Source organism: Apis florea, unplaced genomic scaffold, assembly GCF_048593485.1.
Source record: "Apis florea isolate Af1SG1 unplaced genomic scaffold, ASM4859348v1 contig_2291_pilon, whole genome shotgun sequence".
In the NCBI taxonomy this organism is placed as follows: Eukaryota; Metazoa; Arthropoda; class Insecta; order Hymenoptera; family Apidae; genus Apis; species Apis florea.
In genome coordinates, this window is record NW_028256553.1 from 1,501,145 (window position 1) to 1,518,053 (window position 16,909).

The window sequence follows — 16,909 nt, forward strand, 5'->3', positions numbered from 1 at the left end:
TGAAGAAAACACTAAGAATATTAAAATGAAATTTTAAATTCACTGATTTTCATCTTTTATTAAATAATAAATAAAATCACTACAGACACATTATTATTACGAGACTTACTATAATTTAGTCTATTGATCTTGTTGCTAGGTGATCCAAGCGCGGTTCTTTCAAATTACATACTGTTTCATGGCAGTGACATCAGATGGCGACACGTATGCGGTCGTCAAAAAGTGACAGCTCGAACTGTCAGCGGTATGCATACCGCCGCGTTTCTGCTGCAAATAAGCACTTTATAACGGATCGAAACGACGGCTAAACCTTTTCGTGAAGCCTTCCGCTGTTTTAAAAGTCGAAACGATTCATGAAAGAAAGATTAACGGTGTAAAACGTGAGACAGTGCGCGAAACGGTGGGTGTGCACGCAAAAGAGAACGGCTTGCCGGCTCGGCCAGTCTACTGGAAGATTCCATTGTGAGTGGGCTTTCAAAAAGTTTTATCTCCAAAAATCCAGTGTTTTCGTGCGTTTCATCGTTCGCCTATAGATGAAAGTTGAATGTCAGGTATTTTAGCTTTATCTTTATCTGCAGGACTTGCGGACATCAAGGATTAATCGTTTTTCATGAAATATAGCTTATTAGAAAGGTTGAGGTTACAGCGGCCGCTGGGTTCAGCTGGGCTCTCAGCTGATGAACGGACGCACCGACCGGTTTACCGTGTTTCTTTTAAAAATTATAATTTTTTTTTTTTACTTTCATTTTTCGTTTAAATTATCTTTTTCTAACGCGATATCTCTTCAAGATTTTTACTTTGCTTAAATATAGTTTTCCTATAATACCGAGAGGTGCTCCGATCCTATTCTGTAACCTCTTTTACCTTTAATTGTGACAGTCCGCGAGTGTCTTTTATTTATTTCAATTGTTTATTCGATTTCGATTTTAATATATAAATTGTCAATGAATCAAAAATTTTATTTTTAGTTATCAACTATATTTTAAATATATTAATAGATATCTCGTCGATTCGATTTTAAAGATGGAATATATATATATATATATGTATATGTATATGTTATATATATATATATATATATAAATATATGTTTCTGTATATTTTTTTTTTAAGTGTACTTTGAAATCGGAAGTGATGAATGAAAGATTCGATAAACACAAACAAATCAGGTGTTTGAGTAATTAAGTGATAAAAGTCGTTTGAAGGAATCGGGATAATTATACGGTTCGTCGAATTTGAAATTTCTCGGATTTAAAGTGTGATCGATATCGATAGAAACGTTTACACGATGTTTCTAAATGGAAACACGTTTCCCATGCAATGGTAAAGACGAATGTCGTTGAACTGTCAGTCGGTCGGGTACTTTCGATCACCTGTAAAGCAACCAATGACCGCGTTTTCGTAAAACGTCGTTGTCTCTTGATTGAAAGAAACTTGCCGGTATATCGATGTGTGTGTGCCATTCGAAAAAAAGAAATGAAGAAACGTCAGTGTGATTGCTGAATCTATAAAAATGCGTTAAATCACCAATGAAAACGACGCGCGGCATGACACCGTTATTGCTTGCAAATTGACTCGGTTTTCCGTGAAGCTCCGTCGAGGTCACCGCGCCCGGCTGCAGCTGAGCTCCCAGCTGACGAATGGAGGCTGCGACCGGTTCGCCATGTTCCTTCTTTTTTTTTTTAAAGGCCACCTCCTTCTTTTTCCCTTTAAATCGCCTTTCACGTGCTCCGCGACCCTCCTTGCTGTTCTCTCTTCTCCTCCTTCACCTCCTCTTCCTCCTTCTCCCTCTCCTTCATCGCCTCCTCTCCTGGCTTCTTCTGCACCGTTTCCTCCTAGAAAATCGTATTGTTCGTGGTGTACGTCGTGCGCACCCGAGAACGCTCGACTTCGCCGAACCAGTTCCGAACCGTTTCTTTTGTGCGTCTCTTCTTCGTGGCACGTTCAACCCGCGCGCTCTCCGCGGCACCACGATACTGGATTGTGTCTCAAGGTGACACGATACGGTGCAACGCGCGCGATTTTTCGAGGGTGCAACGTTACTTCTTCTTAAAATCATATTTCGTGGATTGTGTGATTCTAAGCATTGCTGCGAAGAATAATCAATCGATGTCGTTCGTACGAATTCAGCGAATTACACAGGTCGACGTCAATCGTTCAAAAATAGTGTTTTCTTTTTGATTCTTGAGATAATAATGTGTAGTGTCTCTCGTTCTTTTTCACACAGTTTTAAATTTCGTCGTGCATCGAAGTAAGTTTTTTTCCTTACATAGAACATTACGAAATATAAAGTGGTTGCGATGAATTATTCGCGAAGAAAGTTTCACACAAGCTTGGAATTGGAATTCTTTTATATATATATATATATATATAAAAGAAAGAAAAAAGGAAAAAGGGGGAAAAAGGAAAAAAGTTTCACGTTTGCAATTTGCAAATGTTCATTCGCGTTTAACATGCAAACTATAGAAGGCCATAATTTATCGGTCGGCGCGCGTGGACCTTCCTCGCATATAATATGCATCGCTATTTAAAAGCAATCGGGTCTCGCGTGCTCGGTACGCAGCGTGAGTCACCTGGCCTACGGACAGGGCTTCGCTATTTCTTATTGTGCATGATTGGCTAATGAACCATGTGCGACTGTTACCGTTTTTTTTATCGACGAATTCTTGTCTCATTGTAATAAAATTCTCATTTATATATAGCGTGACGGGGTTACAAGATCGTACGGTATCGTGTTTATCGTTTTAAACCAATTGGACGACGAGCCGGTTAATTGCGAACGTAGTAGGTCTGATAATGCGAAGCCCGTGGAACAATGCGATGATAATTGGTGGTAAACTGTAATGTAATTATGCGATATATCCTGTGCATTGTTCAAAATAATTAAAGGATCAAATAATACCAAATAATGAATATTCCCATGCAATTCGTTTATCTTTATGCTATATTTAATTCATTCTACAAAATCATTCGTCATTTGTTTCCAAAAATCTCTTATAAATAAAAGAATATTGCGTTATGAGAGTATTGTCACAATTCTAGAAACGATTGTTCATTGTGAAAGTAGCATCGAAAAGCATCGGTACGACTGGTGAAATTGCAGTTCTCTATAAATTTAATGATTCGAAATTGTAACCTTGCCATTGTAGACACGCGATTCGACGTTGCATTGTCGCATTCTTGTCGCTTCTCGTGCAACCGGTACGACTGTTCCCTTGGAAATTATAATATTTTTGGTGTTCAATGGACATTTGCTCAAATTCAATCGATCGAATTTATCGATTCGAGGCAAATGGTCACGCTGTCGGTATTTAGTGACGCAAAGAATCGTGGAAAAAAGTGAACAGGAAAGAGAAAGAGAGAGAGAGAGAGAGCGAGATGGAATTGTTCTTCGAGTTGAGGGATTCGAGACAATACGCTCGTCCATTTTATTCGCGAGAGATCTATTCGCGAGAAAGTTTTTGTCATTCGCAGTCGTCTTTATTTTTATCTTTAGTGCACAAAACGTTGATACAGATACGCGTATAACTTGATTGCAAGTATTTCTCGATTAATCGAATGCGAGTCGATTCAATCTCGAATCCTTTCGATCGGACGGTTAATCGATTTCTAGTTCGATATTACCGATAGAGGGAAACTCGTGTTCATTCGAGAACTGGTATCGATCGTGTTATCCGTTATCAAGCTCGCGGACCCACGAAGCGATATCGATTGCGCTTTTCGAATAGTGAAACGCGATTATTCAATCTCGAATGACATACTATTGCGCGAACGCCTCTTGTGCGCCTCGCTGTCTGCGAGTGGCCGTACTAACTCCAGTGTTTCTCAATTCAAGGCAACGTTCTCGCGTTCCTCGTTGCTAAATTATTATGATCGGGTCAAGCCTTTGAGCTTCCATCATTCTCGACGTAGTTGAGATTCGATATCACGTGTAGCCGGCGACGAGATTCACGCTCGCGATCGTTGCTTCGAGAGACTGCCTTTTTTATCGTTCGATTAAATAAAATCTTCAAGCACTTCTCTTTTTTATCTGTGGAAATTTGTTTCGCATAATGATATAATGAAGTTATTCGAGCGACAAAATGAAAGTATTAAGCGATAACGAGTAATTTCGGAAGAAACAGATATTAAAAATTTTATGAAATATCTTGTGCACGAATTGATCAATTTTTCAAATTGATCGTCGTAGAATTTCGAGAAACCAATTTAATAACAGAATTCCTGAATATCTCTTTCCGTTGGATCGTGGATCAAGTTTCGAGTTAGAGGTTAGATTTGCTCGAGTAAATCGTGATCCTTTTGTAAGTACGGTCCCAGGTGGCGCTAAAGTCGTGTCAACTAGAGGTTTGCTCGATCGTTGGAGTTAGGCTTCAGGGATTTTCGTTAAATAAAATTTATGAGTCATTGAACCCTGAATCTGTTCTCGCCCGTACAAACTGGTGATGCACACGAGAGGATATCATCGTGGTATAACCGCGATTATTCTCGGTTGTAACGCGAATAAAGCCCGTTCCGGCCGAATTCATCTCGTTCCTCTGGTAAAGGCTATTTTTCGCTGGTCGGAAGCTCGCCACGCTCGTTTCCGATTCCTGTCCACCCCTTGGATATTTCGTTCCGTTCGAACGATGATCGGTCTCGCGTCTTTGAACGCGAAAACGCGTTCCGTTCGATGCTTTCGTAAAGCCTAAAGAAGGATCTATGGGCGCTCGCTCGGCTCATTTGATTCTCTCCTCTCCCGCTGAGAACACGTGGATGCGAATTACGTTGGGACTACCTCGATTAACTGGCTTAATCGAAATCGCCCAGCGAAATTACCTGACTAAAATCTGACGAGAATTATTCAAATTGTTACCTGATCTCTCTTTCTTTCTTCAAAATGTTCGTTTCTAATTGATTTGATTAAAAATTGAGTAAAGAATGAAAGAAGAAAATAAATAGCAGCTTAAGAAAAAGTTGCGTATATCTTCTCGCGATCGCGTAAGATAAAATCTTAGTGATGTAAAAAAAAGAAATTTAACCTTGAAACGACTCAAAAAGACAATTATCCTATATTCATCTTATAAGTATCAATGAGTAATAACGATGTCCTTGAGTGATTCCGATTTTATATTGATAAAAACGATTTTTTCTTTTTCTTTCTTTCTTTTTTTTTTACAGTTACCTTTTTCGAAACTACACGCGCGTATCTTTTTAATCACGTTTTGCCACTGTGGAAAAGGTCATTAAAAGAAACGCCGTCTGCTCGTTGTTTCTTGTTTTAACGAGCAAAAAAAAAAAAAGGAAACGATAGAGGAAAAAAACAAAAAGACACGGAAAGATTACAAGCCTTGACATTGACGTTCTTCTCTTTTTTCTTTTTTCGCCCCGTCTCTTTTTTTTTTTTAATAAATTTACAATCGCGGTCCGATTGAACCGATCGATAGAAAGAAAGGGGAAGGGAGTGAGCGTTAATTAAACGTTATTAAACTCATTGTTTGCTCTTGAAATTACACTGTGTTTTTAAATATCCGCGAGGTAGAAATTTTCGGGGGCTGTCCGTGTTCTACCTGTGCCATTAAACAATTTCCGGGGTACCCACCGATGTTTTTGTTCTGCAGACCGCCGGGTAGATGCATTCCCGTTGCATATTTATTAGACGTCACGCCCGATAACAATCGGTCGATTGTTTAATTCCTCGTATACGATGCCGGCTCCTCTTTGCGCTCCTCGGTGTACGATTGTTCACGCAAATACACGTTCTTTTTTTCTCTCTTTTCTTTTCTTTTCCTTCTTCTTTTTTTTTTTTCTTTTTTTTTCTTTCTTATTATTCAGGATACACGAACATACGTACGCACGCGTGTGTGGATAGTACGCACTTATGACGTACACGTACACGTACACGATGGTGGTCGCATAAGAGCCTTCACTCGTGCGAATTTCTTTCCATTATACAGCGGGCTTTTGAAGTGCAAGAAAAATAGCCTCAATTACAATGGGTAATTTTCGTGCCACGGGTTCATTTAGATGAAGAGATTGCGCGTTAAGTGCTCTCCCTCTCTCTCTCTCTATATTTATCTATCTCTCTCTGTTCTCCCGTGATACTCGAATCGCGGGATTTAGTTAAATTGGATCTATATTAATTAAGGAGAAACTTTGTCGCGAATAACGCCAGCAATATTTCCTCCTTCGTCTTTTTTACACTAGATTCTTACGCGTTATTTGAACAGATATATATATTTTGACGATCAACCAGACGGCCACGATAATTTACGATATTCGTAAATATACGAGACGTATATATATATATACACGCAAAGTCGAATATATACGGTGAGGCCTTTGATCACGAGACGCTTTGCGAGCGTCGCGAACTTGTGACTTTTGCGAGATTTGAATCGTGCCTCCCGGTTGATACGCAATCTTGCCACGACACGTTTACCCATGGCAAGAACTTGGAATAGAGCTTGTTACTCTATTCGTGTTCGCGACAGTCTGAAAATACCGTCGCTCAAACTTTCACTCTAAGCCCTTAACGAAGTTAAACTTCCTTCAACTTCGTTGCTCCTCTCTCGCTGGTGCGCCTCTTTTTCTCTCTCTCTCTCTCTCTCTCTCTCTCTCTCTATGACCTGACGAGTGTATCACGAGCTCTCTCTCTCTCTCTCTCCTCTCTTATGTGATTTTCTCGTAGTCGAGAGAAAATTCGCGAGCTCGACGGTGAAACAAGAACGGTTAGAGGAGGAGGAAGAAAAAAAAAGGAAAAAGAAGAAAAGAAAAGAATCATGCGGATGGTTCATGGGCGCGGTATGGATCACGTGCACAGAACTCGGCTCGTAAAATATCAGGGTCGTGCGAAAATTTCCGCAACTCTTCTCGATGTTTACAAGCGATCGTCGATCTTCCGTGTCCTTTCTCACGGCTCCGTCGCGAGGATAGGTTTCTATGCGCGGAACGGGAGCGATGTTATACGAGCGAAGAGATCGGGAACTCTGGAAAACTCGTTCTTCTCGAAATCACGATCGTATTTTTTCACGCGGCTGGCTTGGATAACCCTTTGCTACCATCTCCTATCGAATTACCATTACACTTTCTCTAATATAATATAACGATGTATATCGCAAGTAGATTCTTTGCGCGAGTAGAAAGAGGAAGCGGTTTCGAATGAAGGCAGATTCGAGACCTAAGGCGTCGAGGAATAAAAAAGGAATTTAATCGAATAACTTGGAAACGTTCCTTTTGCTAAAGAAAAAGAAAAACTCTTCGTTCGTTTAAAATCATCAATTTTCTCGATCTGTATAAGTCGATTTTCCTCGTTGTGTATTTTTAAAAGTAATTCCCGCATGAGCTCATCGTTACTCCCCGATACCTTCTTTTTTCTCGGCAACCGGCATAGAGTTTGCTCGCCGAGTGGTTTTTAGTGTAGGCGTTTAATCTCGAAAGAGACGAACCGCTTGTCTTAGCTCGAGTAGTTGGTGTTTGAACTTCTACGAGTACCGGTACGTTCCGAGTTTCGTTCGGTGTTTCCTCGTTCTCGAAACGAGACCGACCACTCATACGATTATTCCACTTCGTGTATCCCGCGCGTAAGTAGAAAAAGCCGGGCCGCTGTTAGACCTCGCTGACCACCCGTGGAAAGCGATCCACTCGATCGCTGTTCCTGTTTACGATTAGCGGCCAACAAAATTGAGAGAACGATGATCGGCTCGCGTTACCGTTATCGAAATCGAGCGGTTGGCTGTACTGCGCAACGCAAAATAGGAAAGTGCATGCTCGCGTGGCGTACGCCAGAAGCTGCTGCAGGCGTAGCCGGTGAACTGCGAGGTTGTTGCACGGGCAGCGCTGTGCCAACCGGCAATAACTCTATCGCGCTATTCACCGCACACGCACACACCGTCGGCTATCAACCTTTTTGCAAACATATCGCCGCAACGCGTGCTTTCCTCTCGTGGCCCGCGTTCTACTAACTTTCGCGTTATTATACAGCCCCCTCCTATCTCTCTCTCTCTCTCTCTCTCTCTCTCTCTCCTCCCCTCCCCTGCTCCTCCACGCGCGCGCTCTACGCGCTTTCTTTTTCTTTTCCGAACTTCGTTTCTTTCATCCCGCGCTCTACGCGGGACGAGAACTAACTCGTTCTCGACCTTTCCTCTCTTCCTATTCACCTATTCGGGCATCGAAAGATCGCATCGAATTGAAACGGGACTCTTTTGAAAAGGGATAAACCGCGATTCGCTCGTTTCGCAATAAATAGCGCGATTTCGTGTCGCGGCGATGATAATAATAATGGGCGAGCACACGTTCCCCTCCCCCTCTTACTTCGAGAGAGAGCCGCGTTTTCTTCCTACATTTGCCGCCCGCCTTCTTTTTTTTTTTTTTTTTTTTCCTTCATCCTCGCGAGTTTCTCGGTCAGCCTCGACGACTGACTGATACAGCTGATGGGAAGGGAAGACTACTATATAATTAGAAAGTGTACGCGTGTAGCCACGATGTGGTGGAGCGTTTTAAGGTGGAGTCTGTAAATATTCTCTTGCAAATCTCGCGGGAAACGACGCGGTCGTTAACGGTTTAACTTATTTGCACTTTTTAACACTTATCGGCTCGCCTCTTTCTCCCTTTCCATAGTCGTCGTCGAACAACACATCGATTATCATCTCTTCCACGCCTCTTCCCTTTCCTTCGTTTCGCGCTCGAGAGAGGGAATTTAAAAAGAAATTTCGAAAGATTGATATATCCAACAACAAGCCCGCAGACAGCCGCTTTAAACGCCATTTAACCCGTGGCAGGGATAGGAAGATTCGCGTCTCGATTACAGGGGCCGATGAGCACGTTCGGTCGATTTGACTTAGCTAGGCGAAAAAGGGGTGTCTCGAGGAGTCTGGGCAAAGTTTAGGCAGGGGAGGGTCGGTCTCGCTGTGTGGTTTGATCCTCTTTCTCTCTCTCTCTCTCCCTTCCCTCAAAAGTTGCGCAGCTACATCCCGTAGGAACGTTAGTTAGTTAACGTTGGTGACGAAAATGAGAAGGGGCGGAATCAGTGCGTAATTAGACGTCGACAGAATCGGTTCGTCCGCGATCCCTCTCTCGGTGGGGATGGATGGGCGATCGTCATCGGGATCCTCGAGTTTGTCACGGTAATTTCAGATTTTAATCATCGTTCGAGTAGCGGGTTTCGATCGACGCTTTTCCTTTTCGTGGAAGGAAGTAATATAAGTTCGAATAGAGAGGGAGTTGATGGTGTTTCGGAAAAACGGCGGAGTCGCTTTGTCGCAAACGAGGACAAATAGAGTTCACGGTAATTCTGGTAACGCACAGATGGTCGTGCAATAAAAGTAATGGACTATCTTGCTTTAACTATCAGCGGTGCACAAAGAAAAACGGGGAAACCTCTTCTTTCGAGAGGTTGCTTTAAAGACGCTCTCTCTTTTCCTCTATCTAACTTCGTATCAAAAGTATTAGATTGGCGGATATGAAATGTCGTTTCCTCAAATGAACCTTTCTTTCCAAATGTCATGCGTTTAATCATAAAAGTAAGCTCCACGTGATTCGTGCGCATTTCTCCGATTCCAATTTTATTATCACTTTATTATCTGCGAGAATTGTTAGATCTTTCTGCAATTTGATCGATCCTGTCATTTTTTTTTTTTTTTATATTTAGATTGCTGTTTTCTAAATAGGAAAAGGAAAATGATACGATAGGAATATCTTGATTATTCACGATGATTCACAACGGATTGTAAAATTTGCATCGCGATCTTTCAATATCCAATGTATCTTTTTAAATCTCGATCACGTTATACTATGTATTATGCATAGAAAAAAGAGCGATTACTTTGCATATCTTAAAATGTACATCGTGAATTTTTTGAAACGCATGAAAAAAGAAATTTGTGCAGAATGATCGTTTCAACTTTAATTAACAACTTTAATTTAAACTAGTTAAAACTGTTTCTTACGTAACAACAAATGTTGAGGTAGCCAATTTCCTGCTTCGAATTGAATATGAAACTTTATGAAACTTTATTCTTGTAACCAATAAAAATAAGATTAATAGAAGGGGAAAAAAAAAAAAAAAGAAAAATCATAAAAATACGAAATTTGAATTATCATTTATCAATTTCGTATCAAATCTGTATCAAAGTGTAATCCTCATAAATTAAATTACACATCGATATATACGTCTTCCACGAAACAATTCTCGATACGCAATTCGATTCGACTTTCCTCTCCCCGCGATAAATAAAATCTTTAATCGCTCCGTTTCTCAAACTCTGTAGGGCAGTAAGCCTATATTGCGGAAATGAAGGAATAAAAATGAATTTTCGCCGGTTACGGGTCGCGAGCGTAACTCTATTCCCTCTCTCGTTATTTACGATAACTAGTTGTTCGTCATGATTCACGTCGAGGCTTTATACACACAACTCGCCTCGATGCGCTCTCCTCTCCTCCTCTTATACAACGAAACGCACTATTCACGCGTGTAACACACCTCCACTCTCTTTCTCCTCCTCCTCCTCATCCAAGCCTTTCCACCGCTCGATCTCTCGTCCCCGGTTTTCGCTTTTCAAACATGCTTCGAGCATTACCGCTCCGTGCACATTGCGTGCACATTGCGCCAAGCAAGTAGGGAGGAGCCATCTTGTCTCGATGATTTACATGAGATCTTGGCGACTCCTCCGCGCGAGCGGAATTGATATGCACGCCCGCGTGTACGCGAGTTGCACCAAACGTATCCCCTTCTCTGCCTTGTCCGCCAATATGGTAAGAGCGAGATCGTAATCAATTCAACGGATTCGTTGAACGAAGAAAGGAAAAGATCATGTTTATCTTTGGATTTTTGGAATTACAAGGCCAAATATATTAGTTTTGGAAAGAAGATGGAAAGATGAAAGTCGAAGGAATCGAAGAAATTTATCGTTTAAGCGTGTATATATTTAAATTTTCAATAGGCGGTCTATTTAATTTAAATAATTAGTTGTTACGTTCGATCGATGTTGGTCGAAATGGAGAATTTCGCAGGGAGGGGGAGCCAGATTTGTAATTTTGAAACGATTCGTAATAATTGTATCTAACAATTGAAATTATTTAAAAAAAAAAATATCACAAAAAATTGATTTAAAACAACGCGAATAATAATAGCGAGATATTTGATAACCGGAAATGATTAATACGAGATAAAAATCGAGAATATGCTATTACGTGAAAAAGAAATAAATTAAAGGAAGGGAAGACGTGGAATTTGGTGTGCAGGAGCGGTTAAATTTATGATGGGATTAATAGAAATCGCAGCGACACCCCGAGGGCACGTGCAATCTGCACTTGAAATCTAGAAGGTGGACGGTGAATACTGGAAGCTAGAAAGAACATTTTGCCAACAGGCGCATCGCGCAAACAGCGATTCCTTTTCGAGTTGATCCAAAGAGTTGTTAAAAAAGGAAAGAACCGCTCGTGCAGAACCCTAGACTTACACTCTACCCGAGGTCGTGAAATTAATAATCCGAGAGGAAAAATAAACCAAATTTTAATGACGATATGACAATTTTCGTCGAATCGTCAATTGCCTTCGATTAAGCGAATAATCAATTTAACAAGAGGCAAAAATTAATTTTAAACGAGTCTCGAAAAATTCAAGAAACAAACTAAACTAAAGTTTAATCAATTAGTTTTTAGATGATATTTTTCAAACAACTCTTTCCAATTATATACTCATAACACAACAATAATTCAATAGAAACTTTTCGGTGCAAATTTTAGGCAAATCGAGTTGTCTCAACTCGATTTAGAAATCGTTTCTCACTTGTTCAACCATATTTCTTCTCTCTCATTCGTCTCATCTGTAATTAATCATTTCACTCCTCGCAATCGTAATTCCCGTACAACGAAACGAGATACCTCCCCGCCCCTCCACCGCCCTCCCTCCTTCGTTATCTCAGATTGTTCCTCGAGAAATAGCACGATCGAACATCGGGCACGGTTGATAATCGCTTCTCTATCGTGTCTGTAACCTGTCGCCATTGTCTCCGGATCCTTGCCCGCTCGCGGGCTGATTAAAATTCATAGAAAGTGCAAATTAACCGTGACGCTTACGGCCAGGTGTTCCTGTGCGCGAGACGCAAGGATTCCATACGATAGAGGCCGGTCGAATGCGTGACTAAACCATCGTATCCACCGTGCCACCTCGTCCATACGTGTTATGACTCTATTCGCCCACTTACTGGTCACTGACGCTCTCGCGAGTCGTAAGATCGCGTCTGTTCTGCCACGATTTACGGATGTTATATAACTAGGCTATAGTTCGAGTAGTCGTGTACCGCTGTCACGAATAATTATCTATAATTAAATGACGTGGTTCCGAATGGCTGAACGAATTTATTTCGTATCCATCGATACTTTGGATGGATTAAAGTTTCTTTCTTTTACATCTTAAATGTATATATTTTTTGGTGAATTTTGAATTTGAATCGGAGGGAAATCGTTAGAAAACAGTAAAATAGGAAAGTTCAGAGAAAACTACGCGGTGCGAAAACGAAGTTCAATATATCCTTCGTTATGCGCGTTGTAATTTCGTTTGGACACGTATTTACGTGCTCGCTAAGATATGCGGCGTGCTCTTGCTGATCTTGCGTTCTACTTAACGCCTTCTTTTATTCCTTCACAACCGCGAATCGCGGGTAAAAATGGACGTAATCCATTGCGTTCCCATTTCCAATATACGAATAAAGCAACGACGATACGATCGATTTTTCAATATTTTTTTATCATCGTCAATTCGAAATTCGCAGTCTAGATAATTAATACACCCATTATCAAATTCTCTAACGAAACTCTCCCATTCGAAACTCTTTCCTTTTAACAGGCTTATCGAGAGGTCATTATTGTCCAGTAACTCGATCTGCCTTTTTATATATTTCCCTCCCCCTTTTAAAACCTTTAATCCGTCGCACCGCTTAAGCTTGCTCAACTTCTCCGGAACTTATCCCACGACTTTGCACAAAGAACGGATCACGACGATAATCTTGGCTTCGGTAAACAATAGCGTAACCGTGCTCTGTTAGCCACGTTGATTTCGACAAAGGGTTCGTTAGTTTCGTCGGCAAATATTTTCTCAGGCTTATCTACGTTGGCTCGATGATAACGCGTACGGCTTGTCGTACAACGCGGCCGCTCATAAGAATATATATATATATATTCTCTTTCTCTCGAGGCGAGAGGTGATCTCTTTATTGCGAAACGAAGCGGCCGGATTAAGCTCCATCACTCTGTATCAAGATTCCCGTTAATAACGACAAATTCTAGTTTCGAACGCGAGCAGCCTCACTTCTTTTTCGCGAAAGAAGACCACCGGTTATTCCACGGTGTTGTTGTTAGCCGGCTCGTGTGAGATCACGGTGCAGATTTCTCCTTGGCAATCAGGGTCGTATTCCGCCTCCCTCTACTCCCGCCTATCTCGAGCGGAGTAGCCTCGTTTCCGCCTCGTCCCTCTCACCGCGTATCGCGCTATTATCCGTCTCTCTACGTATATACGTGCTCCGTGCGCTCTCGCGTTTTCCCCGGCCATTCGGGGCACACAGTGGCTGCGGTCAGCGTGTTCGATCCGTGAAATTTCGAAGGCGTTCAACAAGTGTGTTGCACGCTAGGAATGGAGCGTATTGTTGTTGGACCAATGTCGTTGCAGTCGAGATAACTCATCGCGTTGGCCTCTCATCTGGCCTTGCCGCTCTCTCCACGGGAGAGAGAGAGAGAGAGAGAGAGAGGAAATTAGTCGGACGAAACCGTTTCTCGTGTCTCGAGAACGATCCATCATTTCTATCCGTACCGTGGGAAAAATTCTTCTCATCTCTGCCCCCCCCCCTCTTCTTAAATTGATAAAATCTCTTGGAAATTTAGGTCTCGCGATAATAAAGCGAAACAAATTGTAAAATAAATTGAACGGGGTGAAATGAAATCGGTGGAAATTAACGTTAGCCCAAAATTCGCAGCCAGAAGCAATGCTCAACAAGTGTTGCCGCAGCCCCATAATTTAGAATGGTATCCCTCCATCGGTACATCCAGAGTACATCTGTTCTCTGGCCCGAATGGGGAGGGCGCATAGCCGGGGAATGGAAGGCAGGGATATTAAGCGCATTATTTTAGCTCTCGTTTCTCTTACTTGTTATGCCGGTCCCGCGCGACCCACGCGTATTTACACCGTTGTTGCTGCACTCGTTGTTACGTGCAAAAGGGAACGGTCATCCGTTTAAATCCATAAGGATTCAATTGCCCCCTCCTCTGTTCGAGGGCGTTCATAAAAACGTTCAACAAGTATCGCGTGCAGCACAAGAATATCTGCTGGATCGCGAGGTAATTTTAGGTTAATGAAAAGTGGGAATAGGCGGGCCGGGTTATATTAAGGACATTATTTTCGACATTTTCCCTCCCCGTGTTTACGAATATATTTCTTCGCACGGAGGGATTCTCTCTTTTTCTCTCTGTGCCTCTCTCCTCCCCTTTCGAAACGAGGCTTCGAAATAACAACGAATTATCCGAGCTCTCACCAAGTTTCTTCGATTGTCGACCGAAACGGTGGAGCATGCACGGTTAAAATGAAACGTGGAGGCAAAGTGAAATCGTTGGGCGAATTATTAGCGAGATTTCTTATCGATCCTTCATTACGGGAATCTCGTTTATCGTGGATTTAACACAGGCAAGGAAACATTGATACCCTGTTTCTCCTCTCGCTGATTACTCGATGCTCCTCGATAACGTCGGATTATTTTCGAATCCTTCAACGGTTAAGTTAATCTTCCCTCTCTCGTTCGAAATTTACGACGAAATTATCGATACGTAGGTTCAGTTTACTGATCGATCGCTGTTTAAATAACAACAATTGGAACTGGACAACGAATCGGAATAAACCAAGCACAGGATTAATTATCGATTTTGCGAATCATCGACGAAGAGAGAGAATCTAATTCTCGGGGAAAAGGGTTGGACGTTTATCTGGGCGGGTGTCTCGCGTGTCGCGAGGTCGTAAGCGCCGCTTTCGCGTTAAGCACGGGCGTAACGACGCCTCGCGTTCACCAAGCTTTTTGTCGTGGAGAAGGACATGGTTATCGCCGAATCGATCGGGGCCGAGTTCACGGATATCCACAGGTGAATATCTCCCTCTTAGCGAAGGTATACACGGCGTGCATATGATTTCAGCAACACGGACGAGCTAACCATTTCCTCTAATCTCTGTTTTTTAAACCGCCTGTCGCGAATTTAGCGACATGCCTCTCTCTCTTTCTTTCGGTGTTTGTTGTAGAAAATTGTTGCGGATAGAGGAGAACTTGGCTGCTCCTTTGACCGTGCGCGGCAACGCTCTGCCTTCATCCAGAATTGCGCAACAAAGGGATCGGATAGCGCGTATCGATAGATGTAGGATGCAGACGCGGTTTGCTCATTGGTCTCGCGCAACCTCGTTAATAAGGAGAAATATCGTAACCTTATTTATTCCGCGAACTTCGAGGAATATTCCACGTGAAACAACGCGGTTTATCCGGGGAGATCTCGTCGAAACGATGCGACGTTTCGGCTCTCTTATATTAATTTCCCCTAAAAATTTCCCCTCCTCGCTCCACTCTCTCTTGCCTTTCTTCTTTCTTTCTTCTTTCTTCCTTTTCTTTTTTCTTCTTCCCACCACGTTTCAACGGAGGTGAGTTACAGGTGCACGTGAATTTCGTTAATCGGATTATTCGTCGGTCGATCGACGAATCGAGGGAAGGGAAACGTGGAGCGCGATGGGAAGACGATCGAGCGTAACGCGATCGTGCGTCGAAACCCGGCGATAGCCGGTTTATAAATATGCGAGCGGAGAAATTGCGTTTTCTTCGAGAGTCACCCGCGATAATTCTTCAACGCGTTAACGAGGAGATAGATAGAGAAGAAATATTGTCGAAGATCCCCCTCCGAGTTTGAAATTGATAGATCGATCGATAGAATTTTCTATCACGGTTAATCAAGGATAAATTCGAGAAAGATGAGTTTCGATAAAATTTTCCAGACACGCATGAATTCGTTTTTCCAACGATCTATAAATCGATTTCTAATTTCCAAAGACAGAGTAGAAATAACGATCTATGATACTCTCACCGGCCAAAAGTTTCAAACTTCTTCCGTTTCAACTTGGCTCACGCAACTTTTTCAATCTTGGAAAATTCTCCTCTTTGAAAAATTCATTCGAATGATATTATTATCGATTCTCGAATCGATGAAATTTTAATTTAAAAAAGACACGGTTACAACAAATTTACATTTTCAATGGTATCTCGTGGTAGAAAAAAAAAAGTTATTTTATTATTCTCTTATAATACACGCGCCGAAATTCTGAGCAGGCCAACGTGCATTTCGATCTCGATCGTGCGCGGACCCGATCGCGACCCCCCTGATTCGTCTCAATTTCATTAAATAATTCTAATGGCCGCCGGCACGTGAGACGATCATTTTATCGCGCCCGTATATCCGCGAGGCCCTCACCGTCCTTATATCTCGAAGACAAAGTACACGGTATCAGAAATGCATGGCAACGTGCACCAGCGTACAGTAGCAGGCACCGCGACATTAATAATTCATAGCGGCGCGAAAGGGGAGGGGAGGAGGAGGAGGAGGAGGAGGAGGGGCAAGAGTTAAGCTTTGGGGGAATTATAAATATTTAGATCGTTCTCGAAGATCGCCTCGAAGAAATGTTAGAAAACGCCGTTTCGTACCCTTTTTCTCCCCCTCCTTTCGTTCCTTCCTCCGGTGGTGGAGGCCTCGCCGCATCGTTTACATCACGCGCGCGTGACTCTATTTTCTTACCACGCTCTCCTCCTCCATCGTCGATTTTTCACCTTTTTTTCTTCTTCTTCTTCTTCTTTCCCTCCTCCTTTCCTTTTATCCACGTTTCCGTGAATTTTGTCCCGCTTCTTCGAGGGGCATCGAT

At 42.2% G+C, this 16,909-nt stretch overlaps 1 protein-coding gene across 7 annotated transcripts in view; it reads left to right on the forward strand.

The window, feature by feature from the left end:
* Positions 1-39: 39 nt before the first annotated feature.
* Positions 40-16,909, forward strand: part of Sesn (Sestrin) — a 157,555-nt gene continuing 140,685 nt past the window's right edge. For 3 of the 7 annotated variants that reach the window (XM_086903386.1, XM_086903390.1, XM_086903389.1), the window contains exon 1: positions 40-551. The gene's annotated coding sequence lies outside the window, so the exon portion shown is untranslated. Of the gene's footprint in view, positions 552-1,160; positions 2,252-16,909 lie in introns of those variants that run through there. The other 4 variants (XM_086903387.1, XM_086903391.1, XM_086903388.1 and 1 more) reach the window with 3 other exon arrangements.